General features: G+C 34.3%; 2 long non-coding RNA genes and 1 other non-coding gene across 4 annotated transcripts in view; 1 reads left to right on the forward strand and 2 right to left on the reverse strand.

Annotated features, from left to right (window-relative positions):
* Positions 1-3,293: 3,293 nt before the first annotated feature.
* On the reverse strand, positions 3,294-17,088 carry LOC118351951 (uncharacterized). Its single transcript, XR_004808234.2, has 3 exons — positions 17,041-17,088; positions 12,816-12,943; positions 3,294-3,442 (listed from the first exon to the last, which is right to left on the reverse strand). It is a non-coding gene; the product is annotated as an uncharacterized LOC118351951 (long non-coding RNA).
* Positions 17,089-17,138: 50 nt separating this feature from the next.
* The window catches only part of LOC118351952 (uncharacterized), a 140,512-nt gene continuing 131,398 nt past the window's right edge, over positions 17,139-26,252 (forward strand). The window contains exons 1-3 of one of the 2 annotated variants that reach the window (XR_007405011.1): positions 17,139-17,224; positions 18,821-18,949; positions 19,064-19,283. This is a non-coding gene — a long non-coding RNA (uncharacterized LOC118351952). Of the gene's footprint in view, positions 17,225-18,820; positions 19,284-26,252 lie in introns of both variants that reach the window. The other variant, XR_004808235.2, reaches the window with a different exon arrangement.
* Positions 22,339-22,441, reverse strand: LOC112678965 (U6 spliceosomal RNA). Its single transcript, XR_003148033.1, has one exon. It is a non-coding gene; the product is annotated as a U6 spliceosomal RNA (small nuclear RNA).

Genomic DNA, 26,252 nt, shown 5'->3' on the forward strand with positions numbered 1-26,252 from the left:
AATATTTTTGACATCTATGTAGGAAAATGAGCTGCTTTTCTGTATCAGTAACTTTGATGAAATTGAATTAGTGCAATATTGCATTAGTCCTCTTTCCCACTATTATAAGATGTGAGTTCTTAATAAGATAATTTTGTACTGTATTAGATAAATTTAATATTCATGCATTATGAAGAAACATTGCTAATATGATAGAAAACTGCTAGGAGGAGCAAATGATTTCATTAAAACTTAAATAAAGCTCACTTTGCATTTTTCCCCTCCTTGAATACCTGTCTATACTAATCAGATGGTAGGAAAGGCAGATTGGGCCCTAGAGAGTAAATTGTACATAATCTATATTCTCGTCACAATCAGATGTCACCTTTCAGGCACAAAATCTTTCCACTGGATTGTAGCCGGAAATTTTTAGTACAGAAATATTTAGGATGTTTTAATTTAAAATGATCATGACTTGCTCTACTTTGTCCTGGCCTTGCTAATTTATGTCTGTCATAACTGCAGAAAGAAGACATTTGTGAGCAATACAATAACTCGCTGAATCTTCATAAGCTCTGAGTCAATAAAATGATGACACAAATTTCACATTCTTTTAATGCGACATCTGCTTCATCAGTTGAAAGAATTACACCCTTGCTTTGAAGGAGTCTTAATGACACAGACCAAATCTTAATGGATAAGTAACTAAGATGAACACACTCTTTTCTTCCATGCATAAAGAGAACACTGTTTTAATTGGAACTGAATCAGAGTGTATGCTGGATTTTGTAGATCTTCAAATATTTTATTTAATTTAGGTTTAATAAGATGTAAAAGTGAAAAAAATAAGGCAATTTTTTTTGAAAATTAAAATGAGTAAGTATATTAATTTGTTTCAGATTTTTTTTTTAGAAAATCAAAGATTAAATCACTTTTCTATCCACAATATCTCAAAGGTTATTTAGCTTGTGTGATTTAGCTACCCACAGTCAAAATGCAGAAAAAAAAAATCAAAATAAGCTTTAGTTACTGTGTTTCTTTTTTTTTAAGATTTTATTTATTTATTCATGAAAGACACACAGAGAGGCAGAGACATATGCAGAGGGAGAAGCAGGCTTCCTGCAGGGATCCCGATGTAGGACTGGAACTCAGGACCCCAGGATCACCACCTGAGCCCAAGGCAGAAGCTCATCCACTGAGCCACCCAGGTACTCCTAGTTACTGTGTTTCACACAGATAATAAAACAATAACACAACTGGGGGTACATCCAAATGACCAATTGGTTATTTGTCCTTTGGAATATAGAAAACTTTTAGTACAGAATAAATTAGAAAGTAGTAGACATGTGTTAATTCTGGGAACAGTGCCTAATAGACTTTGTGGAAAGTTATTTTTTTTAATTTGTGTGTATATTTTGTAAAACCATCAATGCATAGTGTTTTTCCAAAATTTAAAGCTATTCAAGTTTATTTCTTAACTATAATTTTGTATAAACATAACCATAGGGCTGAGGTTACCAATCAATAAACAACAGAGAAAATGATAGACTAACTATGTTGCATTCACAATAGTTCTTACAATTTTTAGGCCCTTGGAAACGCATTGAAGATATGTTTTACTATTCTTTAAGGCTTAGCCTCTCAAAATTATTTACCTAAAAAAAAAAAAAAAAAGGAAAACAAAACAAGCACATAAGCACAACATAAGGCTTAGAGGTGACAAATATATATATATTTATATTATATATATATTATATATATAATGCTTATTAAGTACTGGTGTCAAATATTTACCAATTATACATATATATGATATATACAATATATTCACACTTGTTTGTATGTTGATGGCCAAACATGCAAGTGAAAAAAAAATCTGCTGATAATGGAAATCAAAAACAGCAACGACCACCACAACAAAAATTTCTGTTGTCATTTTATTGCTACTCTAAGTCTTGGACATTTCTTCATGCATTCCAGCCAAGGGAAAGTTTATCTCATTACATTGAAAACCCTAATTATATTTTTAAGAACTTCTCAAGTGGTATTTGAGCTTTTTAGATCTCAAATGTTATTATTCTAAAAGATTCTAGATTTAAGCAAATTAGGTATTATCTCTAACCTAAATATTTTCAAACACCAAGTTTTTCTCACACACAAAAACTTAACTCATCATTGATACATGATATCTGAGCTGCTTACTATTTACTCTTATTGCCTTTATGCTTCTAAACAAACTGACAGGTTATGTGAGCAAAGAATGAAAAAAAAATATTTATTTTAAGCTCTAGAAGAACTTTCTAAACAAAATACAGGATCAATTTTATTTATCTGTTGTAATGTTTAGCTCAACAAAATAAAATTTGATTAGTTGTTAGGAGTACAAAATCAATACAAAAAAAGAAATGTATGTAGGTATAGAAGACAATACCATATCCAGGAATAAGTTTAACACATATATAAAATAGAAACATGGCAAACTATTAAATTGTTGTGAAGTCAAATTATAAATTTGATATGTGATAAATCAGACAGATGTGATAAGTTAGTCAGCTGACAGTCACATAAAAGAGGTTGCTACACTTCCAGATCTGTTGTAATTTCATTGTTGGGATAAATTTCGAAATAAATTATATAGTTTGAAAAATAATGAGATTCAGGTCAAAAATCCAGTCTATCTCCCTATTTCTTAAAGAATAAATTTGATAGGCATGGTATTTAGGTAATCATTTTGTAATTTTTTTCAATCCAGCCTTTAAAACTTGCATATATTTTATGCATATATTGTTATTTTGATTATTTATTTATAGTAAGCTGCTCCAATTAGAGCAAATTGTAGCATCTGTGGTTTCATTTATGGTGCCTAAGGAAAGTGATTACTGTATTATGAGGCAGCCATACTCTAGAGTATAACAAAACATGAAATACGACTAGGCTGAGCAAGTTCTTATTTTCCAGCGATGTGGTTTTCTCTGAGGAGCCACATCTTGTAGTTACCAGATGTTCCACAATAACAGTAACTCTGGAGTTTCTTCGTTGTTATAACAAGACGATTTTACTACATAGGAAAAGATTGGCATTTTCTCTGCTGGAAGAAAATGAAATTGGCAATTTGAAAGGCAGTTTTAACTGAGCTGTGTGGTTTACATTGATTAATCTATCTCATTAGAATATTAGCCAGCCAATCAGAACATACTTCTATCCATTTTCTAATCTATACCATATGTCTAGGTCATAAAAAAGCATTTTCTTTAATTCTGGCTACTATGGAATCTGCATTAGAAAAGAAGCTGACCTTTTCTCTCAGCCACCAAAAGTTTGGAAAATTAGCTTTATTATTTTAGGAAAGGTTTTTGTTCTGATTTGAGGTGCTTAGCAAGCACAGGAATAAAGACAATTGTGGAAAATCATTTGATTTCTCTATCTTGCTTCTACGAACATCTCTTCTTTTCCTTGGTGGCAGCTGAAATGACAGAAATTGTTTATCAACATGTATGGCCCGTTTTAACATACACTCATCATACAAATGTAAATGCCTACCCCCTCCAAAACCATGGGTAAAGGAGACTATGAATCAATTCATCTGGAGAAATAGCATGTTGTGTTATTTACAGAATAGACAAATGTCAGAGACACAAAAAGGAATTCTCACATTTCATTCTTGTAAATATGGATGGTTTCTTTTAATGCCATTGTAGTGTGACAACATTAGGTGTCTTATTAATCTGGGACAAAATAGACTAAAAAAGGCCAGTAAAGATTTTTCTTAAAGATGTTCAGGGATTGTTATCCTACTGGAGAACACATGTCATGTCCCAGCTCTTTCATAAGGGACATTGGCCAAATCTATTTAAATCACAAAGACATGTACACATTGATTCATCAAGAGCTTCTGCAATAGATCTCAAAATAAAAGCACTATTACATAAGCTTGATTATAAATATGTTTGATACAGCATTTTTTCTTATTCACAAAAACTGAAAGTTTGTGCTCATCAACAGGGTTTTTTTCACCCCACGGAATATTGCACATTCTTTAAAATGAATAGGTTAGAATTATGCCATTTAAGTTAGAGAGGTTTTTCCAAGTTATTTTTTAAACAAGATTTAGACAAGTGAAAATAATATGATAAATATTTTTTAAAAGCAGTGATAGAGAGGCGCCTGGGCAGTTCAGTTGGTTAAGTGTGTGACTCTTCGGCAGCCCCGGTGGCGCAGTGGTTTAGTGCTGCCTGCAGCTCAGGGCGTGATCCTGGAGACCCGGGATCGAGTCCCACATCAGGCTCCCTGCATGGAGCCTGCTCCTCCCTCTGCCTGTGTCTCTCTGCCTCTCTCTCTAGCTGTGTCTCTATGAATGAATAAATAAAATCTTAAAAAAAAATCTTGAAAAAAAAAGTGTGTGACTCTTGATTTTGGCTCAATCCTGATTTTAGGGTTGTGAGATCCAGCACCCCTTGGAATCTGCACTGGGCATGGAGCCTGCTTAAGATTCTCTCTCTCTCTGCCCCTTCCTCCATCTCCCCCCCAAAATAATAATAAATTAAATAAATAAAAGCAGTGATACATAAGTGTATATATTGTAAAGGCACAAACAGAAATGTGAAAGGATATACTAGGTCATAGATGAAGGAGAATAGCAGGAAGAAACTAATGAAAACTAAATGTTTTAAAAAGACTACATAAATTTGGGGCACCTGGGTGATTGAGTCAATTAAGCATCAAATTCGACCTTGCCTCAGGTCTTGATCTCAGGGCTGAGAGTTCGAGCCACATGTTAGGCTCCATTCTCTCTCCCCAGCCTTCTGCCCCTCCCCCCTCACGTGCACGCACGCACACACACACACACACACTCTCTCTCTTTCAAGTAAATAAATAAAATCTTAAAAAAGCTGACTACATAAGTATTAAAAAAATCCACATATGATCATGTAATGCATTGGTTATGTCACAACTATAAATGTCAGAGCATATGCATGTAGAAATGAATTAAGTAAAATATTGAGTTCAAAAATAACTTAAAATTGAGTTCATTATTGACTCCTACCTAAAATTGTCTCTTTCAATTCACACCTTTCACAGAATCCAGATCTTCTCCTTTACAGTAACCATTACAATTTTTATGTTATTGTTATTTGTCCTTCTTCCTTACAGTATCCTCAGACTGAAAGGAGCAGTGACAATTTTGTCTAGTTCAGCACCTGGTGCAGCTTATAAATACTTGTTTCATGAATACTGTATGTATGAATGAAAGGAAATGTAGCTGTTATATATATTATGAATGGCAGATAAATAGTTAATAATATTAATGTATGTCATGAGGGAACTCAAAGTTTGGAGATCAAGAAAAAGAGAAGCTACTGAAAGTCTCCGAGGAAACTCAGAAGGATGTGGTGTAATAGAGTTTGGAAGGCAGAGACCCTCCAGACAGAGGGGGAAGCCACTTGTGATACTATTGTAAGGGAAGGTTGAGGAGGGGGAACAAAATGACCTATAAATTTGGCATCATGGACACAGCTGGTGACATGGATATATGCAGAAATAATATTCAGTATAATTAGCAACCAGACTAGCCATATTACCAGTTGATCAGAATAGACATTGTTCTAGTCCCGAACAGGGTCAAGAAGACCACGTCTTATGCCAAGTATTAACCCTTTAAGTGCTAGATCTGGAAGGGATCTGGTATCTTGAGAGAGGAGGTAGGACAGCCACATGGTGAGAAGGAACTCAAAAGCTCAGGGTGGCAAAAATGCACCAGAATGGGAGTTGCTTTGTGGCTTAGCAAACGGTAAGGGTGTAGTGTGCACAGCAGCTGAATAACAATCTGAAATGAAGCAAACACAGCAGAATGAAGGAGGCAGAGGCCACACTGAAGTCAGTTATAGAGTGAACGTGGGACTCCCTGTTTGACATTGCAGCTGCCTAGATGACATAAAGATTGATAATGAAATGAACAACATGTAACTATCTGCAGATGAAGAAATAGAACATTACTGGTAGTTTCGAAACTATCTGCTTGGCTACAAATATCTCACATTCCTTCCCTTTTCCACTGCCCTTTATTGAATTTTGTTTCTTTTTCTTTTTTATTCGTTTATTTATTTTTTTAAAGATTTTATTTATTTATTCATGAGAGACAGAGAGAGAGAGTGAGAGAGAGAGGTAGAGACACAGGCTCCATGCAGGGAGCCCGATGTGAGACTCGATCCCGGGTCTCCAGGATCATGTCCTGGGCCAAAGGCCTGCACTAAACCTCTGAGCCACCCAGGCTACCCTTCCTTTTTATTTTTTTAAAGACTTTCTTATTTTGTTCAGATAGTTGAATAAAAGTTGTTTTTTTTTTTTTTTTTTTAATCTTTTTCCTGGGGGTGGAAGGAGTAGGGATTTTTGAACTTAATACAAATAGAATCATAATATATCATTGTTTTTTTAATATATTAAACGTTAACTAATTCTTCCTTTCTCAGGAGGGTTCTGGATTTCTTGCTCTGTAACAAAGTAGACAATGCATTTTCAGTGAAACAATATCATTTTCAAGGGGGTGAAAATTAGTTCTTGGGGTAGGAAAAAATTTACCATTATGATTTAAACACACTGTATCTGTAGTATTAGAATTCTGTATTGGAGGGAGATTGAGGTAGAAGAGGTGTAAAAAAGGTTTTTTGGGTGGGCAATAATGAAAACAAGGTCTAAAAACTCAAGTAGATGTGTAAGAATGGGTAAATCAAGAAAGAAAACCAAACACTTTCTTTATATAAAAACGAAAGGAAGGGAGGGAGGGAGGGAAAGAGAGAGAAAGAAGGAAAGAAGAAAGAAAGAAAGAGAAGAAGAAAGAAAGAAAGAAAGAAAGAAAGAAAGAAAGAAAGAAAGAGAAAGAAGAAAGAAAAAAGAGAAAGAAAGAAAGAAAGAAAGAAAGAAAGAAAGAAAGAAAGAAAGAAAGAAAGAAAGAAAGAAAGAAAGAAAGAAAAGAAAGAAAGAAAGAAAGAAAGAAAGAAAGAAAGAAAGAAAGAAAGAAAGAAAGAAAGAAAGAAAGAAAGGAAAAACAGGAATGACAGCCCTCCCACAGGCCCAGAACCCTGCCAATTTGGATCCAGTGAGGTGAGCAGCCTCAAGACATCCACTGCTGAGAAAAATGCCATCTGTTGCTGAGAAAAATAAACGCAAATGATTTCTTGATGGCAAAACGTATTGCAAGAAAGGAGGTGGGAAAAATTAATGTCTATGGGAAAATGTGCACGTGAACATATGATGACAAAGTAAGACAGGCTGAAGCATATGGGGAGTTGAGGAATGACAGCACCCAGAAAATTTCTTGGAAGAAAACACAACACAACACAACACAACACAACACAACTCAGTGATGCTATCCAGACAAAAAGTCATAATCAAAATAAAGAATTGCTTAATATGCCAGCACTGGTAAAAAAAAAAAATTGTGATCTTTGTATTTATTTAAATATACAACTGATGGCTAAACGGGATTAATAAGGGGAAGCCCCAGAAAGTGTATGTTGTTAAGCTTAAAAAGATACACAGATACATTTTTTAACAAATATCCAATGTTGGAAAAAGTGAGACAGCAAGAGGCATATCTTTACTATTTCCTAAATTTTCAATTAAGAAGGGACCTGATATGATTTTGAAAAGAAAACAAATCACATATTTTCAGTAAAAAAGTCAAATTTCCCTTATCTCTCTCCATATGACAAGTTGTGGTGAAGGTTGGAAATCAAGATTCAGTATGATCTCTTGCCTTGACATCTGCAACCTGGAGAGCCTTGAATGGCAGAGCACATGTCCCCTCTCCCACTGAACTCTCGTGGATAAGGACCTCCAGCCAAATAACCCTTCTCATGAAGGGCATCAGGCATGACACCTGCTGACTGCTGAATAGCAGGCTTTGGTTCCCAGCCAGACTGCTGAATTATTCAAAGGCACGGCATCTTCCTGTGGGAACCAGAAATCACCTCACTCTTGTTCCTGTGCTCCCACAGCTCCTGCTTGTTCACTCTGTTCCAGAGTTCATGGTAGACAGTGTCCTCCACCCTGGGCTGTGAGAATGGGTGGACTGCTGTCAATCTCCTCTGACCAGAGCTGGGTGTCATATGTTTGGCCATCCCCTAATTCTAGGACAGGAATCTCTCCTTCATCAACAGAGTGAAAGGGAAGTAATCAAAACATCGAGCTCCAGCCAGTCAGATTGTTCTGTTCATTTTATACAGTTGAGACAAAAAAACAAAAGCAACCCCCCCAACACCTGTTTTCTTTATTTGCAAGACTTAAGGCATATGTCATAGAACTTTTTCCATAAAAATTTGGGATATTGATTAATTTCTCTATGAGAAAAAAATTTATTCTCTTTGCATTTAAGAATTGAATGTGAATAGGTGAGTAACTAAAAATATGATCTCATAATAACCATAAAGGACTTTTAAAACTTTGAGTTTTTAAGGTATCAAGAGGTTGTTTATTTTTGTTGTATATTCAAATCAGATTTAAATACAAGTAATCACCAGATAAATAACTGTAAACCATCATCTTGGCCGTTTACCCGTATAAATGGAATCTATGTACAAAATATTTATTGCCATAGCCTATATTTTTAAATTACCATAAAGTTCTATATTATCTCAAAATCTTGAATGTATAGTTTTGATTTGAAATAAAAAGAAAAGAAATGCTGTGTTAATAACCATAATCATATATTTTCCATTTTGTTTAAAAAGAATAACTATCTCATTTCACCCTTTAGAGAGAGTAAGGAGGACAAGAGAGGGGAGAGAAAGGGAGGGGACAGGAAACAAGATTCTGGGAGTTGGGGGAACAGAGCAAAGATTCCACCTATTGCAATTTTAGGCATATATTTCAAAATAAAAAATAATGGAAAAATCACTGTGATTTATTTCTAATAATAAGACTTTCTTTTAGTGAGAGTCGTTAGAAAATATGCTTCCAATCCTAAGTAAGGGCATTTTACAAAGACTACGGAATTGATTTACTATTTCCCATTGATCTTCCTGTCAGTCAATCCTTGCCCTAAACACAGAAGAAACAGGCCTTATGAGACAGGCCAGTGGCAACTAAATTGATAATTAAAGTGTGGTTGTACACGTATGACCTGAAAATGTAAGCAGAGTCACCAGGGGAACAATAGAGGCTGATTGATATGGTTTACATTAGCATGCAATTTGAAAGTAAGAGGTTTGAATTAGGGCATGCCCACAAGGATATGAGTAGACAGATGTTAAAAAGGAGACACAAATCTCACAGAGCCCAAGGATGCAAGAATTCAGATGAAGGACAAATTCATGATATTGATATAGAAACCACATTTTCCAAGAAGAACTAAAATGCTGTGGAAATCTAATCTGAACATAGCAGACAACTGGCATTATACTTAGCATCCAAAGCCACAGAACTCCCTTCACTACAATCAGCTAGTGAGTTGAGATTTGTCAGAGCATTTCATTCCTGGGATATTTCCATACATTCGCCATTGAATTTATGAGAAAACAGGCACTTGTTCTGCCTGTATGGTCAGAGTGATGTTCTAGTCATGTAATATATTAAGTTGGGACACCCCAACATGCATTACACCTAAGATAAAACTTGAAGACTGTTAGGAGAGAAGACACCTCTAATCATAAAAAACATTCCATTAATTTGTATTTAGGCAGTCACACAGAAAAAAAGATGTAATTTTATTTACTCATCTTTTACCACTGTTAAGGAAATGACATTTCTTTGATGTCCACTTTATAGTTAAATTTAACATTTTTGCCTGAAAAATCCCAAAAAACTTTGTAATTCAAGTGTATGTAAATTACTGAAAATCTCTTTCCATGCTAACAAAGAAAGGAAAACCAAAAATGCCAACATTAGGAATAAAACAAAAGGCATCGCATCACTACTGCTTCCCCGGATATTAGTAGTATAGAAATATGTTGTGAGCGACTTTTTATCCACGTAGAACAGAGGGACCAATTCCTTGAAAGTGACACACTAACAGAACGAACCCAAGAATAATTAAATAATCTGAATTGTTCATGTTCCTTACAGAAATTACATGTGTAGTTCAAAAGCTTTCTGAAAAAGAAAACTTGGAGCCAAGATTCTTTTACTAGTAGATTTTACCAAATAGTTAAGGAAGAAAAGATCGCACTTCTGTAGAAACACTTCCAGAAAATAGAAGAGGAAATATTTCCTAACTCATGCTATGAGGTCAGTGTATCCTAATACCAAACCTAAACACACACACACACACACACACACACACACACACGTTGATCCATTCACAAACCACTGGCAGAAGTGCTGATGCAATCTTGATAAATGGCCTAAGTGTCTGGTCTACTTGTCCATACTGCTGGCATGCAATACTTGCTGCTCATGCCTGATCCTGATATATCACTTCTATTTTCCTATTGAGTGCTGCTGGGCTAGTCCAATTTTATGACTCTACGGTCTAAGACAGCCCTGTTCATCATAGGCAGTTTGGGATGCATGAATATTTGATGTCCTCCAGTCAAGTTCACCCTCTCTACCAGAACCCAATATCAGGCCAACTAGTGTTTTTAAGAGGTGCTTAGCTCTACTCAAATAGCAATGCCTAGCTCTGTAAGCCTAAGGTTTTGCACCGTGATTTTTCTATTGGGGCTTGCCATACATTTTACAAGTTACCTTACCATTCATACTAGAAGGTCATATCCTAACCTTCTAGGTGCTTTATACTTTAAGTCACCTAACCTTAAACTGTGCCAGGTTATAGAGCTCAAGTAGACTGGTTGCTTGTATCACAACACAGTCTTCCTCCAGCACGCTTTGCTGGAATAGGTGGAACTCAGCTGGCAGTTTTGCTTGTCACTTTGTAGAGAGGTCAGAACAGTTTCCCTGTGTGTGGAGTACACTAGCTTTAGAAATCAAAGAGGATGCCCAGGTTTGTGCTCAATTCTTACTGATTGAAGGAAATTATTTTTATTCAAATAAAAATATTTTAAAAATGATAATTTGACTTTTTTGATGTATATTTCTATAAATTTTAATATTTGTGCAATAGACCTCAAAGTCAGGATACATAAAAGTTCCATTGATCAATCAAAATTCCTTCATGCTGTATTTCTTTACAACACACTTCCCTGATCCATAATCTCTAGCAACCACTGATCTATTTTCCATCGCCATAGTTTTATCTTTTTGAGGTGTCCTATAAATGGAATCATGCAGTATATAACTTTTTGAAATTGCTTTCCTTAACTCAGGAAAATGCCTTTGCGATTACCCAAGTTGTTGCATAGTTTATTTTATTAAATGCCAAGAAAATTTCTCTTGTGTGTTGTTTAAAGTTTCCTGGACCAATTCCAACACAGTAGTCAGGGAGTGGGGGATCCATCCATACACACACAAAACAATTCTTAAACACCAGCAGGGTGTCCAAGAATTCAACCCAATTTGGCCACTATCTACCCAGAGATAGTATCAGATTCCATAGGTCAAAATTTAAGTCCTACAAGACTGTCCCCCCATTCTCCACTTCAGACATTGATTACACACTCCCGACTCTTTCCAGTGCTTATGATTGACTGGCTACGGATTGGAGTTTCCACCAACCTCTTCCTTAGATTTAATTAATTTACTAGAGCAGCTCATAGAACTCAGGATAACATTTACATTTACCAGTGTATTTAAAGATATGATAAAGATGATGGCTCAACAGCCAATGAGGAGATACACAGGGCAAGGTATGGAGGAAAGCCTTGGAGCTACTTAGCCTTCTCCAAGTGTATCAATCTTCCTAATCTCCACATGTTTACCAACCTGGAAGCTCTCCGAACCCCGTCCTTTTGCATTTTTATGGGGAGTTTATTATGTAGGTATGATTCACTAAGTTGTTGGCCATTGGCTGATTGAATTGAACTTCCAGACCTACTCTTCTCCGTAGAGATCAGAAGGTAGAACTGAAAGTTCCAATCTTCTAAATACATGTTTGGTCTTGAAAATCAGCCTCTGCCTTTGTGGGGGGTGTTCAAAGCCACCTCCTTTAATAAACAAAAGACTCCTTTATGGCCCTTATCATAGGAAATTTCAAGGGTTTTAGGAACTGTGAGACAAGAACCATGGACAAAGACAAATACATATGAAAAAATACATTTTGGTCATCTGAATGACCAAATATAGATTTCTTATAAACCATAATATTGCCTGTGGATATATCAGTTTGCTTATCCATTCACCAATGAAGGACATTTGGGCAACTTCCAGTGTATTTTATTATAGTTATGAAAGAGTTGCTCTAAATATTTGTGTATAGGTCTTTATATAAATATGTATTTCCATTTCTCTAGAGTGAATACCTAGCAGTGAGAGTTCTATGTCACACAGTAAGCATATTTATCTTTATAAGAAACTTTAACCATTTTTCAAGGTGGTTGCACCAATTTTTCATTCTCACCAACAATGTGTAATATTCCTAATTCTATAACCTCACCAACAGTGAGTGCCTGGCATGGCCTAAACCACTAAACTCTAAATACTTCACTGATGTGACATTATCCTAAATCTTTTCGTTTTTATTTCTTATTCTATAGAGCACATGTTTTTTAACAAGGCTTCCAAGGCTACTTTTCACTTTCACTTATTGCCAATTAACATGGTGCCATCAGTACATCCAGATGGTTTACATCCCTTTGGATGATGATTTGCAGAGGATAGGGCAATAACATAGCCCTTGGGCATGACTATCAACAAATCCTATTGTCTGTCTTTTGTTAATGAAAACTGCTCTTATCCTTCTGCATGGAATATCAGAGAACAAGTTTGTTTGATTAATGGTCTCTTACCTGCACCTGCAGCCATGTTATTCTTTTGTAGAAAAGATAATATATTTATCACTGCAACTGCAATTAGAATTACTACTTGGTTGATTTTCCTGAAATCCACTGTTTTCTTCTAGTATCCATTTTGTTTTCTGGGGGGACAGACAATGATTAAATTAAATGAGGTCCTGATTGGGAACATGGACCCTGCATCCAATTGGTATTCAAAGATGGCAATAATTACTGTCATATATATATATATATATATATATATATATATATATATACACATATATACACACACACACACACACCATCCTAGGATTCAAATATATATATATATATATATATATATATATTTGAATATATATATTGAACTGAATATATATATATATTTGAATATTCTGACCAGAGTGAGAGAATTGTCATAGACTTCCACGTTGCCTTCCCTATTGCAAAAATCCTTACACCATTGACCAAGTGATCAATGTAGGAAGTCAGCCAACTCCCAACTATTTCCATTATGTTTATACATTTGGCAACCAGGGAAATGAATAATGGATAGGTCTGTGGACCCAGAGAATCTACTGTGAGCTGTACCTCAGCCAAGTTCTGCCTTTTCTATAACAAGTATATTTAATAATCTATATAAAATTAGAATAGTGAAGGCAACATAGTAGGTGCTTAATACATGTGTATTATTTCAGTGACATTGTTACAAGGTATTCTATGCACATCTTCGATTCTTATTGAAGAGTTAAAATGACAGCTTGAAAAAAAGGTTGACTTCAAATGTGTATAAAATCACTTGCCGTTGTGTGATTTAAATTAGCCAATAAATGCTTCCAATTGTAGTCTTCCATTTGGTTTTATTTTTTTAATATTTATTTATTTATTTGAGAGACAGAGAGACAGCACGAGTGAGTGAAGGGAGGGGCAAAGGGAGAGAATCTTCAAACACTACCAGCTGAGCACAGAGCCATTGTGAGACTTTATCTCACTACACATGAGATCACAACCTGTGAACCTCAGAAACCAAGAGTCCGACGTTTAACTGAATGAGCCCCCAGCCACCCCCCATTTACTTGTAGTAATTGTTGCTATTTTATGCCCAAATTTTATGTCCATTTTTTTTTACTCTCTGTGTTTTCTGTCTAGTTTTGCTTTATACTCTTTACTTTCATTTTAAGCGTATTTCAAAACCATGAGTAATCAAAATTTAAAGGATGTCACTTGCTAGTGGTGTAATTATGAGAATACACAGATGGCTTGTTAAGAGAGGAGGAAAAAAAAAAAAGCCTGAGCAAAGCTGCAAATGCTAACTTTCAACCTGGGAATCTTACTCTCTGTAGCATAAGTTCACTGCCAGCAAGTTACATGTATAGAAACCACACTGACAGCTCTAAATGAGAATCTGGATTTTAATAAGAGACCAATATCCAAAATGCATTGATTCTCAAGTACAATTATCTATCACTTCTCTACTAATTTTGAAGTTTTCATTTTCCTTTGAAGTATGTTTAATAGAAATCAGTGTAGTAAACAGCAAACCCCAAACTAAGTAGTCCTGACTTTAGCAGATGTTCTTTAGAAATTTGGGGGGAAAATATGGCACAAAAATATTTTATCCTTAATTCTGAAATAAGGGTGACAGTGACTGTGGACCCATTGTCATAGTATTTAATATACATAATTCTTCAAAAGGCTTTAATCTTACTTCAGAAACTGCTCATTGTCTGAATAGGAAGGCATGAGACTAAAGTTCCATGTTTTGTTTTTTTTTTTCACTGTCTATCAAATTTGATCAAGTATATACAAACAAAGTCAGTCAATTTGGCTCTCATTTGCCTCATTTTCCGCTAACACAATCACACCCCCAAACAACAAATGACTGTCACAGGGGTAAATGTTATTTTAAAAAATAAATATTACTCTTGAAAATTTAAGGCACTGTCTTCTTCTTTTTGTCTCTGGAGTCTTTTAAAATTAAATAGAAAGAAGAAAGGAGATGCATTTTCAAGTGATATATAAGGCAAGAAGTTCTGATGTATTTGGGAGTAAGGAAATGAACATAAAGAATATGACTATAGAGCATTATATTTTATCGGTTTGTAAATGATAAAATACTTTCATAAAATGCTTTAATTATTTTTACTTATGTATCCTCCGAGTGGATATTTCATTTTGTGTGTTCATTTTCATGATAATCTGAATACATCCTAGTCATCTATGTGATCCTTCAGATGACTGCATCATAGCTGGGGACTGCCATGAAATTTCATCACCAAAGTTTACATTTCTATTTATCATGGCTTGGCTTATACTACATTAATTTTTTAGATTATTAGAAAGAAAATAAAATTGTTCTAAACAAGTTACCCAGAAATAACCTAAGAATACTTCATCCATGCCTTTGCTCATGACATCTCAAGTGAGATGATCTGATCATGCAAATATATATCAATTAGAAAACTGAGGTTTCAAGGCAGATTCAAGAAAGTTTTTGTTTTGTTTTTCTTTCTGCTTACTTGGCCACAACTTCTGCTGGCTGCCATTAGGTGTTTGTGATACTTTATCAGAGTAAGATCAACCAAATCCTCAACAAATTTTCGACTTTCTCAGAAAAAAAAAAAAAAAAAAAGATGCTCTTCTCAACATTCTTCTCTCTCTAGATATTTTTTGAACATTGAGAAAAATGTAAAGTATTTCAAACCCAGCAAAGTAAGGATTAAAGAAGAATGGTTATCTTCTGTGTTTTCACATGCTGTTGGAAATATCCATGAAGATTGAGAAAGAAAAAAAAAAAATACTTGTCTCAGGCTTCTTGAAAGGCCAACCAAATTTTCTTTGATAAGTCAAATGACTTTCAATTGAATGATTTCAATATAAAAAGCGTGTTCTGTTCTGTTTTGTTTTGTTTTGTTTTGTTTAGAGGTGAGGGAAGGGAATGAGCAAAGGAAGAGAGAGAGAATCATAAGCAGGTTCCTCATCCAATGCAGAGCCCGACTTAGGGCTTGTTCTCAAAAACCTGAGATTGTGACCTAAGCCAAAATCTAGAGTTGGATGTTTAACCTACTGAATCACCCTGGTGCCCCAAAAGTCATTTTTTTTAAATAAAAAAATCCATTTAAAAACATATAAATCCTTTTGAAAGTAAATTTTTTTATCTTGATTAGCTGTGATCACTTAGAAAAACAACCATCTATCGATAATAGTACACAAAGAATTAAAATTTTTAAAAAAGAAAAAAAAAACAAAGAATTGAAATTTGCCGACTTCATGAGTAAATCCAATACATATATTTGAAGAGTTTTAATGATCTTTATAAATGATACTTTTAGAAACCCCATACACATTCTTTAATTGAAAATATATCAATTTTAATAAATGTAAATAATCCTTATTTTTATAAGTGCTATTTGCAATGTAGTTCTCCCTTATGTTTTAGTTCACATGGAACTTTTAAACACTTCATTTTTTATTAAATTATCACTGTAATTTTTCCCAGATCCTCTCTAGCATTTCTCACTTCTTTCTGTGCTTTCTAACTTTGTTTAGCCATGATGCTATGAATGTCTCAACATTTTCTCTAGCTTTGTTACTATTCTTCACCTTTCTTTATGCTAAAATCACACATCCTTTCCAATTGTTCTATTTCATATGATACCTTTCCACTTTCTTCCATTGTCCTCCAGCATACTTTTCTTTGCAATTATTCATTTGCTTTGCCAGCTACTATCTCCAAGAAAAGATTTAGGTTGTGGTGTCCTACATTTTTAGAAAGCTTTTTCCAATCATTGGTTCTTCTGATAATTAGTACAAAAAAACTTACTAGCAACTTTCTTTGCTTTTTAAAGTCCTGATAATGAATTATTTATGCAGCATATGTAGGATGATTTTTGGTATCCATCTCATTCTTTTATGAAGCACAGCTGCTATTCAGATACTATATTAAATACTTCATTCAAAATTACCACATAATTAAAAGGTGAAATGGAATCTAGAGGAGAAAAATATTTTTTTTCCCAATAATATAGCATGATCTAGTAGAAATAGAAAAGGGAAAAATCACAGGTGTAACAAAACTAGCTTCGTATTTTCCAAAGCACATTACTATTCCTCATTTAGGAAGAGTTGTTGCTTAAACTAATTCTGTCTCTGAATAAAAACTATTATACATTTATATCTGGCAGATATACTCTACATTATGTTACATATATATTTATTTCTGTTATATCTGATGTTATACCTATGTTTGTTTCCTCTGCAAGATGGAAAGTCAGGTTCTAAATTCCATAGGAACATTCCTGAAAAGAGCATCTGTTCAGTCAGGTTCTAAATTCCATAGGAACATTCCTGAAAAGAGCATCTGTTCAGAAGAATTACAATGACAACTAAGGACTGAAGAACATAAATAGAGGACAGAAAAAAGGGTACAAGTATTCTACCCCCACTACCACAGTCACCCTGTGCACACACATGCACTGCTACTACTGCTACTACTACTAACAAAAACTAATTAAATACACAAAATTTAAGAAACAGCCTAGCCATAATCATCTCAGTACTTAGCAAGTAGACACTAACATAACGATTAGCAATTGAGTTTTAATCAAATATTTTGTAGGTATATATATGCTAGGATAGTCAGGATAAAATATCTAAAAGAACAGGAGATAAAAATAAAATAAGAGAGAGAGAAAGAGAGAGAATACAGATTAATTTCTTGCAAGGCTCATGTTTCATGCTTAGACGTTTTATTTGACTTTATATCACTCAGTTCCTCATTCTAGAAATCGATTAAAGGTAGTATTATCATATTATACATCCTTAATTTTATATAACTATATATGACAGTGGCATACTTTTTAAAAAATAGTCTTATACATACATTTAAAGGAACCATTAATATTAAAACAATAAACTGATAGTGTCTGACAGATTGAACACAAGGATATAGAAACAATTGAAAGCAGTTGTTTAGATAGAATATGAATTTTCTAATCAAAACAATGTTGTTTTTCAGCTATGAGTCACTTAGTGAATTTATATTGAGCATATGACATAAATTAATATTTACTATTTTCATCTTTATTTTATTTATTTATTTTTCCAAATGACAAAAATTTATTCTCTCACAGTTATGGATGTTGGAAAACATCTTTAAAATGGTGATTAAAAAGTAGCGCCTGACTCATACTGCCATTATGAACATGATGCTTTTGTCATAAAAAGTAAACGTATTTAGCCTTGGTGACTAGGACCTGATAAGAACTGAAAAAAGACAAAACTATTTTATTATTAATAATGGCTCTAGGACCTTCTCTAAACTGTCAGTCAAAAATCCAACCATGATACAAAATTGGAATAAAGCACTTTGAGTTCTTTCAAAGAAAAAAAGGTTTTAAAGATGAGGCACATTACATGGTAAGGTCTTTCACCTCAGGGCAGTACCTTTGTCTTTTCCATCAGCTGGTTGAAGCTAACACAATGCTTAACATGCAGTAAGTACTGTCATTTCTTGGAGGATGAATGAGCTCTTTCATATGAAAGGCAACCCAAGTTACAAAGAATTAGACTTAATAGGATATGCTTTGAATAGTAGCTTATCTGGAACAAAACAATACAATAAAACAATGCATATTTTAAAAGGTAGGACATTTTATTGAAAACTCTGAATTAACAGAGAAGTGAACTAATGTTAATGGAAAAATATGCAGTTCAACTCACATTTTGCCCTCTGTTAAAAAATATAAGACTGAAAACAATGTTTTCTCTAAGTTTTTCAATTGTGGATGGAAAATCTTGGCAAACTGACTAGCAAACTTGGTAAAATGAGCAAAGTATGCTTTTTTATTCAACTATAACTTAAAACCTGACACATATTGATAGATATTCATAGCTCTAAATATATTACAGAGTCATTAGAAATAAATAAGCTCTTCAAACAAGTGATTATTATCTATGTTTGCTTTATACAACTAGAGCAAAATTTCAATTTTTCTTATCCTGTTTTATTTAATTTTTAGTATTCCAGCTCTGGCGGAAGAGAAGATGGACATTCTAGCTCAGGTGGAAAGAGACAGAAGAAAGATTTTGTTCTTCCTCCCCTTCTGCCTTTTTTTTCAGCCTCCAGTGGACTGGAGATGCTTATATTGGTAAAGAAAGACCTTCTTCACTCAGTCTACTAGTACAAATGCTTATCTTTTTCACAAACGTTTTCACAGACACACCCAGAAGTAATGTTTTACTGGCTACTCTTTTTTTTTAAGACTTTATTTATTTACTCATGAAAGACACACAGAGAGTGGAAGAGACATAGGCAGAGGGAGAAGCAGGCTCCCTACAAGTAGCCCAATACGGGACTTGATCCTGGACTTCGAGATCACACCTCATGCCAAAAGCAGACACTCAACCGCTGAGCCACCCAGGAGTCCCAATTTGGACATCCCTTAATCCAGTCAAGTTAACACATAAAATTAAGCATACAAGGTAAGTATGATCATTTTCTTACTATTACCCCTTTGCAATCCAAACATTCATTCACAGATGAACTACTTTTGTGGACCAATCAATGTGAGGCCCAGGGGAAGAAAAAGAGTATTAGGCTGCAGAAAGTAGGTTCATTTTTGTCCAAATATCTGGATATTGTATTATGGTGACAAATACTAGACATGATTTTATGTCAGCCAACATGGAGACCTTTCACCATCACCTATCTATCCTTACAGATACATCCTTTTACTTGCTCTTGGCTAATATTTCTGAAAACTTTTAAAGGTTTATTTTTTAAATTAGAAAAGAGGATTAAAGTGAAAATTTCTATCATTAACATGTTGAAGTTACTTTTGTTTTTTAAAACGTAAATTATATCTGATTGAAAATTTTTACATAACAGCTTTATTGAAATATTCACAATCACACTACATACATTTCAAGTGAAGAGCCTATTATTTTATTAGGTCTGCTATCTTCAGGTTTTGTTTGCTCCTCTTTTTTTGTTGGTATAAGGTTAAGACACCGATTTGGTATTTGAGAGACAAAAACATCATCTGCTTGGATTGAGAGTCAGAGATTGTATAAAATTAAGAGAGAACTTTGGATCCCTGGAATCCTACTAGCAAGAAGGACTCTGAGAGATCTATCAGTTCTGTCCTTGGCTAATCCCATTCCCTGGCTTCAATTCTTGAGATCAACCAAGAAAGAATTCAGAACCAAACTCTTAAGCAAGCAAGCAAGGAAGCATGTATAGCTGGTAAAGCAAAAGTACACTCTGGAGGTTGGAGAGTGGGCAGGCCTAGAGGTGACGATGACATGGGGGCCTGGGTCATCTTTTCTTTTTATGTTTGAATAGGTTATGGGTTATAGTCGGGGTATAGTCTCTGACTAAGGTTGCCTCCAATCATTTTAGGGACTCTTCCTACTGGTTGGTAAAGGAAGTTTTCGGCCCTATACAGTGCTTTTTGGAATGGTCATGGCAGCCATCCTCCACCATGGGGGTCAGAACTTCGAAGTAAATGTATTACCATGAAACTATAGATTACTGTAGGGCCACAGTCATAAGAGAGAGTGCATGCATATTCCCCACATTGTCTCCCAGCTGTTTGAAACTTCTTAACAGTCACAAAAACCATGTTCCCTGCTCACATCTAGTTAACTGCCTAGTCTATCAGTTGCAGATGTGTGTTATGTTTCATGAAAATAAGAAAAGAAAAAAGGAAACATGACTAAGAGGATGTTACCCAGAACCTTGAGGGCTGAATTGAAATTCATAAAAAATTATTCCCTGGCCTGAAACCTACTCTAAGAGCTGCCTATATTTGTCTGATTGGATGTTACAATTTCTATGAACTAGTTTCTCCCTTTGTCTTCCCAATGTTTCTTTCTCTCTTTTTCTTTCTTTCTTTCTTTCTTTCTTTCTTTCTTTCTTTCTTTCTTTCTTTCTTTCTTCTTTCTTTCTTTCTTTCTTTCTTTCTTTCTTTCTTTCTTTCTTTCTTTCTTTCTTTCTTTCTTCTTTCTTCTTTCTTCTTTTTTTTTTTTACTAGAATACCTGTAGTGACCACCTTATGACTATCCCAGTATTATATATGTTGGGTGTTTTGGTGGGGGAAATGGAGGCAGGTTGCTTATCTCTTTTACTTTCTCAGATCTATAGATTTGGAGAAGTTGGACTTGAGGGGCTGTACTTAAGCAACTACATTTGGATTGCCTTATTTATACCTAGTCTTGATTTAGATGCTGTGCTTATGGACTTTGAATTAATGCTATAAGGATGAGACTCCAGGTAATTTGGAGGAGATAGAGTAATTTTACATAGTAGAAATACATGACTCATTGGAGACCTAATGGAAGACTCTGGTAGGCAGGCTCTAGGATGACCTCCAAAGAACTCTCTCTCTTCATTCATGCTCTGATGTAATTTCCTTCACTAAATGTGGGCTGTAAGTTTGTACTTGCTTCTAATAAACAAAATATGGCAGAAGTAATGGGATGTCATATCTGGCATCAGGTTTTTAAAAGAACCTTCCATCTTGGGAATCCTTTTTTGTTTCTCTCCTGCTCTCACTTTAGTTGTCTCTATCTCTTACTCTGCTTTGGAGAAAGAAAGGTTGTCACAGTGTCTGTATTCCCGTGGTACTGACCACATGGCAAGAACCTGTTGTCTTAAGCCAACAGCCATGTGAGTGTGCTTAGAAGCAGCTCCTCCTCCATATGAGCCTAAAATCAATGCAGTCTCGATAACATCTTGATTGCAGTTTTGTGAAATACCCTTAGTTAAATTCATTCAACTACATTGTTTCCAAATTGTTGCCCTACAGAAACAGTAAGATAATAGGTGGTCTGTGCTTGCAGCTGCTAAGTTTTGGGCTAATTTGTTACACAGCAATGAATTATGAATACATTGGGTTATGAAATGTCTTACTAAACCTCAGCTCTGGCTTCTGTAAATTATTTTAAATAACAAAAGAGAGAGAAAATGGCATGTTATGGCTCCCGGAAATTATGGTTCTCTTTAACTGTAATGCATTTCTTTTGCTAAAACATAGAAAGTGGGTATATTCATTCATTACCCATGACACATATACTAAAGCAATATTTTTATTTGTAAATACTGCAACAAGTTTTAAACATATTATCTAAGAATCTGTTCAGTGTTGATAAAGCTGGTCTTCAGTTGTCCCAGAGGGGATTTTAGAAAAGAATAAGATTCAAGCACAAATAAATTACTTAGTAATAATATATATTACTTAATTTTATGTGTATATATATATGTATACAATATATCAACATATATACTTTATGAGACCAAAATAATAAGATAATCAAATCCTCAGCCTAAATTCATTGGTCATTTGAGAGACTGAATTTCATTGTTCTGTCTCGAAATTTAGAATACTATTTTTCACTGTGAAGTTACACATAAAAAATGGATCAATTATACCAATGATATTTTAAAATCATTGTAGCCTTGGCTACAAAATAAAATGCACCCCCAAATCTGATTAAATTAATATAAAAGTTTAATTGACATTTCTTATGTTATTTTTTTAATATGAAACACTTCTTGGATTTGTGTGTCATCCTTGTTCAAGGCCCTTACAAATCTTCTCTGTCTAGTTCCAGTGTTAGTGTATGTGCTGTTATAACAAGATGTTAATTTTTGTTCCAACAGAATCTTTATTCCTAAAGGAATTAATAAAGAATATAATAAAAATATACTATCACTAATTTGAAATTGAATTATTTGCTACTTTGGTTTTATAGCTACAGTGCTAAATGGGAATATTAGTAATGTATGTATTATTTGCCTATTTACTATTTTATAATTTGTTTTTCCACTCTTCTTATTTTTTTTGTGCCTGGAACTTAGAAGATAGATATGTGTATATCTTTTTTTTTTTTTTTTTTTGGTCCCAGAATGTGTTCTTAAATTATTGTCTCTTATTATAATACTCTGCTTCTTATTGATTTAATATTTTTTACTGGGCAAGTTGGCTATATCAATAAATCTTTAGACTCAGTTATAACATTAATAGAAAGATATAAGTATAAATACAGTTAGTGCCTTCTTAGTGCTAAGTAAATAACCATCATATACATAGGCAATATCCTTGAGGCCAAGAATCATAGAGTCAAGGAAATTAAACAATTAAGCAAAGATTGTGATTAAGTGTCAGGGGAATAAGTTAAATAGAAAGGATTTAACACTATTGATGATGGATTATAAAATTTAAGTGAGTTATAGAAAGAAGTGAAGACAGGATGTGAGAAGACAGAACAATGGTGAGGTAAATGGATTAGAGAGATTGACAAAGTCAAAATATTGTGAGTAAGGATCTTGATTTTAGCACAAATTTGCTATGGTAACTGTGTAACTGGAAGAGGTACCCAAATAAGGAAAGGCTTCTTATTTATGAAAGAGGGCTTCTTCGTCATGCTAATACCTATAGGAAGATTTAGAATTGTTCTGTGAATCAGAGAAGGGGAGTGTGTGTTTGTTTCAACATTCTAGGAAAAATCAGAGCATATATCACTACATCATACCCCCACTAGCTTGCAGTAGTGAAAGATAGAATGTGTGGCCATGATACCATGTGATTTATGTATATGATACCATCTTTCTAGAACTAAATTCCCTTGGTTTAAAAAAGATTTTTTTTTTTTTTTTTTTTTTTGCTTTTTGTCAATTAGCCTTCTATTTTCATTTCAGTATTCTGAATTGTATACTCTCATGTTCCATGGTCCTTCTCACAACTTCCATTATGCTCTCTAAAGCTCTTGATCAGTAACCACTTAGTTCTCATTAACTTAGAATAAAGTGGACAATAGGGCCAATTCTTGTCTGGCCTTCTTCTGCACCTCTAATGTTACTTCACTCTCTCCCCAGCTCATTATGTCCCCATCATTGGTTCTCTGACTGACTCTATATCATACTATCTTCTTTCCTATTTCAGGTACTTTTCATTTGATTTCCCTTATGCCTAAAAACGCATCTCCTGGCTCTTTGGTGATCAACTCCTTCCATTCCTTTGGGTCATGATTTAGATTATCTCTACAGAAAGTCATTCCTTACCTCTTGTCACCTTAATTTGCAGCCTGTCATACTCAATATTATTATCTATTGAATTTTCTTACTAATTCCCATTTGACAGAGTTGGCTTTGTTGTGTAGTGTGTGCCTTGTTAATTGTTTGTGTGTCTCATTGATAATGAGTATAAAACTTAAATGTTTAATGCAAAAATTGCTCTCAATATACCATTAGCAAACATTTCTGTATTGTCCATTCTGTGTGAAGTAGTAGCCATTGAATAGTATAAGATATTTAATTTCTTTTTCCACAGTTAGTCACCAAAAAAGAAAAACAAAGTAAAAACAATTTAATACATGAAAAGCAATATTGCATTAAACATTTCTTAACGGTTCTGAGACAGCTAATATATTCCTGAAACTTAGATTATTATAAATGAGTCATTTTCAGCAGGGGAACATTCTTATTTTTCTGCAAATTAAAGTCTTTTATTCATGATACCATTATTTTTAGGATTCTTAACATTGTGTATTTTGTTCTTCTCTTTCTACAAAGGCAAAGAAATGGGCACTATAAAAGGAACAATCGTATGTTCTGATCCCTTATAATCATTCAAACAAGCTAATCATTAACATGTGCCTTTTCAAGCCTTGAATCTCCAAACCCACAAATTTTGAGGTAGAAAAATGAAATAATTAGACTTGGTTTCTGTAAATGGAATACATATTATGGGCTACATTGCTCAGTGCTTTGTACTATCTCATTCTATGCCATTTAATTCTTGGTTTGAACTAACAATGTTGTAATTACTAATAATGATAAGAAGATAAAGAAAACATGAAGATAAAGTAAAAGATGAAGAAACAACTTTAACTGTAGTTTGAGAGATAGGATGTGCCTGGAAGGTTATACCCACCTGGGGTATTGTTAGCTGAGGACTAACTGGTGCAGTAGGGTGAAAATTCAGCTCATTTGCCTTCAGGACAATATATAAGGCCTAATTTATATTCTAGAACTTTCTTCTGGGATAAGGCCATGCTTAGCCAGAAATTACACCTTTCTTGGTTTCTTTACCTTCCCAACCTGCTTCCTCCATTTCTTTCTGGTTTCTCCTGGGAACACTTTCTAGATAAATCATTTGCTTAATAATCCTCATCCTAGTCTCCTTTGGGGAAAATTGAATAAAGACATTAAGTTTCTCATCTCTATAGTTGGAATGTAGTCTTTAATTCAAAGGCTGTGGTGAGGGTTAAGTGAATTAGTACATACAAAACACTTTTAACAATAACACATATAATGTGATAAAGATGTATTAGTATATATATCATAAAATACTGAAAAATACGTGTTCAATTAATACAACAAATAATGTGTTGAATGCTTACTACATAGTGTATACATCGTATGCATCAGAAAACAAGTAATCAATTATCCCATATTTACTTTCACATATGTTTAATCTATATATAGAGATAATTAAGCCAATATTAATAAATGAAATCTAGTCAATATGATGACATTAGCACATAGTATGTGCTAATGGTTTTCTAAAAAGTAATATAGAAGAGGCTTTTTGGACACAAATCTCAGTCAAGCTAATCAAAGAAGAGATTTGTCAAAAAGACTAAGTAGGGAATATGTAATCCAAAAAGCGTGAAAAATGGGATGCTGAGTGGCTCATTGGGTTAAGTGTCAGTTTGGCTTAGGTCATAACCTCAGGGTCCTGGATGGAGCCCCACATTGGGCTTCAAGCTCTGATTGTTGTCTGCTTCTTCCTTCCCCTCTCCCTCTGCCCATCGCTCCCACAGCTTGTGCTGTCTCTCTGTCAAATAAATAAAATCTTTAAAAAAAAGCATGAAGGATAATGCGGAGTGAAATAGAGACAATATATACAACTTTTGAAAGATTTGGAGGAGTTTTACAAATTATTATCATTTTAATTAAGTACAGATGTGTGTCTGTGTGTTTGTCTATAAATGTACGTTAAAGTATGTGTGTGTCTACTGGGGAGTGTATTTGTGTGTGTGTGTGTGTGAGAGAGAGAGAGAGAGAGAGAGAGAGTGAGAGAGGGAGAAGGTATACACATATGTCTGTGTTGACATGTATTTTGGGGACTAGAATAGCATTGAGGCTGAAGAGATAGGCAGAAGCTGTGTTAGCATTCTCTGCTATATTCAAGAGCTCATACTTCATCTTAAAGGCAATGTCAAGTCAACGATGGATTTTAGTAGGGGAATGGAATGTTAGAAAGACAGGTTTGGCAACTGTGTTAAGAATGGAATTGAGGGCAAAGATGGTAAATAGGTTTTCAACTCATATGCCAACTCTGATCAATTGGTAGTGGCTGCCTGGAGTACTTCTTGAGGATTTTTGAGGTCTTGTCCATGCTAAGTAGGAAAGAACTCCATGATTGATTATCAATGTCTTTCATT

Source organism: Canis lupus, chromosome 22 (assembly GCF_003254725.2).
Source record: "Canis lupus dingo isolate Sandy chromosome 22, ASM325472v2, whole genome shotgun sequence".
Lineage (NCBI taxonomy): Eukaryota > Metazoa > Chordata > Mammalia > Carnivora > Canidae > Canis > Canis lupus.